The 3,056-nt window shown below is 38.1% G+C and overlaps 1 long non-coding RNA gene across 1 annotated transcript; it reads right to left on the reverse strand.

Annotated features, from left to right (window-relative positions):
• Window positions 1-1,151: 1,151 nt before the first annotated feature.
• On the reverse strand, window positions 1,152-1,538 carry LOC107493375 (uncharacterized). The gene is made up of 3 exons (XR_001592944.3): window positions 1,495-1,538; window positions 1,331-1,424; window positions 1,152-1,245 (listed from the first exon to the last, which is right to left on the reverse strand). It is a non-coding gene; the product is annotated as an uncharacterized LOC107493375 (long non-coding RNA).
• Between the last annotated feature and the right edge of the window lie 1,518 nt (window positions 1,539-3,056).

Raw genomic sequence — 3,056 nt, forward strand, 5'->3', positions numbered from 1 at the left:
AAGCCAAGTGTCACCTAGATATATACTGGAATGATGGAGCAAGAAGGTAAAGAGGCGACACACACACATCAAGAGAAGCCACGACGAGCCGTTGTTGGAGCAAAGAAGCAAGAGGTTTGAGGAATTAGTTTTTCGTTCGCAAAATATTTATGAATTTGCATCAGAATCGGATGAGTTTACTGCCATTCTGCACTGTGCGTACGATAAGGTCATGGTTGAGATGGAAGAATTGAAAGACAAAAGGAAGGGGACATGTTTGTTATCTCATGAAGATGCCAACTTGGAATCCGTTAACGAGCTTCAAAGCCCGCCAAGGATTCGAACAAGAGGACGTCCAAAAAACAGGCTAGGTTCAAAGCTGGAGAAACAGATTGCAAATGCCACAAAGAAGAAGAAGACGAAAGTTTTAAGCGAGGTAAATGTAATGTTCTTTAAATCTGTGGCGATTGAGTTTATTTTTCTAGTTAATTGTTTAGCTAATGCGCTTATATTCAGATAAACCTGTTTGATGCTGCATCAGTGGGGCATTCAAGTTGCAGCCAATATCAGGGACAAGTTATAAATTATCAGTTCAGGGTACCAGCAGCAGGGGATAACTCTTTGGGTGTATAGTTATAGAGAGTATGGGTGTAAAATCAAAAGAGTATGGGTGTAAAAGCACTGTTACTTTTGGGTGTATTTTTGTTAATAGACAATTTACATATAGACACATATATAGATACATATAGAACAAAAGCTGTAAAAATTCACAGGTTATGGGCGATATATTTCAGTTGATGTTTTTTTTCATATTTTAGTACATGTAATTCATTCATTTTGAATACTGCACAGACAATTGGGTGTATATTTTATTCAACCTCGGGTGTATTATTAGACTTGCGTTGGGTGTAACAGTTTATAATATGCGTATGCCTTGATTTTTTGCTTTATGTTTTACCACCTGTAATACAGTTTTTGAATACATCACAGACAGTTTACCAGCACAGATAGTTTAACTATGGGAAAAAATATACATGGAATAGAAGTTGTTGATAAATGGCAAATATTTACATCATTTGTTCAATTTACAAACTACCCAGTTTCTATATCAGCAGAATTAATCTGACAAAACGGACTCAATAATACAGAGGATGGCTTTGACAGTCTTATAGCACTACTCTCTCTAATTGCGTGATCTCTCTGTCTATTAATCTCACTGAATAGTATCCTCGAAGCGTACTCCACTCTGTAGTGGTCCACCTCCTCCTACAATTAAAAAGTATGTTATGTTTAAACAGAAATATTAATTCAGTAAAGTAATACAGAGTTATATAGTTCTAAAGACAGTTACCTGTGTCCAGTTATCCCATTCATACTTCCCCTTTTTAATGTTTTCCGGCTCTATTAACTCAAGCCACTTCATTACGTAAATAGCGCAGTCATAGCTGAAAACGAAGAAAATAAATTACAAATCTCATTTAGGAAAGTTTAAGGTTCAGAGTCACAAATTTATACCTTGTTTTTTGGCCTGAAATTTTAACATATGGGGCTTTAATTTCTTTCTCCTTCTCGCCTTTCTCGAGAGGTTTCCCGCCGGCATATGCTATCAATCTCGAAAATACATATCCCTTAAATACCAAAACAAGTCAGTAATACACCCGAATCAATGGACAAGATACACCCAATCCAATATGGAATATACACCCAACTCAAATTTCAAAATAGACCTATCTATTAAAGTAAAGAAGACAGAGGGAACTTACAGTGAATTTATTAATTTCCTTTCTCTCAGTGCTTGGAGCTTTTTTGTGTAGCGGGTCAAGTATTTGACATTTCCGCGTTCTTGTATTTATTAGCCATAACCACCAATGTCCCGAGTGGCAAACAGGAGCAAAAATCTGAAGGATTGCCACATTTCAACAGTGTGTTATTTTATTTGGCATAAGTAAATAAGCGTACTAACAAATTTACGAAACAAAAACTTACATATGGATGCAAAATTAATTTTTTTCTATCTATGAAGGGAATGAAATTGGGGTAGGCTTCCACCCTGAATTCTCTGTTCGTTTTCGGAGATATGAATTCCCCCCTTGGGTGATCCGAAAGTGCCATGCTCTGCAAGAATTGCAATACAAGAAATGAAAACATGAAAATACACAACTTACACCCAATGTAAGCTAAAAAATACACCCAAATCAATGCATAAAATACACCCAAAGTTCGTAGAAGTAACACTTACCACAATATCGGGGGGGGGGAGACAGTATATTTGTGCCTGAAACCTCTTTTCCTTTTTCTGGTTTAGGATGAGGCAGATGGCAGATACAATCTAGAAATCAATTTTAAATTAATAAACATTGCAGTTGACTTTGGTGTAAAAACATTAATGTTAGTCTAAAATTACCTGAGATTCTATATCACTGTTTGCCTGGAGGGATGCAAGGTGCGTTCTCATCAAAATGTATTCTCCTTGGCCAGTGAGAGTGCATATCTCCTCAAACTCGTTAGTATCGCCCTTTGCATCTTCCTTCACTCTCGTCCCCCAGATGTAGCACTTTTCTTTCATATCATCCGGAATTTGATTTATTCCCCCCGGGGTTTCAAACTTAGCAGAACTTTCTCTCCCAGTCTCCCTCTGAATTTTTGGACTTTCGTCCTTTCCCTTTGACGCACTGCTTGCTAACTTTTGGACCAAACTGTCCAATTGTTCTAGCATAGTTGCAGTTTCTGGAGATTTTTCCCTTTCAGTCTCCTGCGTTGACGCCCCCTCCTGGCTTGAATCTGTCAATCCGAGGCTGAATGATGGCATCCCCGGATCTATTTTAGGAACATAGGCTGCTGTCCGTGCCATCATCAACAGGGCAGCAGCGTCCTCGGCGTCTGGATGACTGCATCATTATGTATAACAATAAGAGTAAGAATAAGAATATACGGATGACAAGCAAAGATTGATTCTAGTCTAATTAACTTACATTTTTGTTGGAGCTGGGGGAAGCTTGGGTGTTGTTTCTTGATGTTGTTTGGGGGTTTCAGGAGTGCTGCACAGTTACACAAAATCGGTCAGGAAGAGTATACAT

The sequence above is a fragment of the Arachis duranensis genome, chromosome 6 (genome assembly GCF_000817695.3).
Source record: "Arachis duranensis cultivar V14167 chromosome 6, aradu.V14167.gnm2.J7QH, whole genome shotgun sequence".
NCBI classification, from domain to species: Eukaryota; Viridiplantae; Streptophyta; class Magnoliopsida; order Fabales; family Fabaceae; genus Arachis; species Arachis duranensis.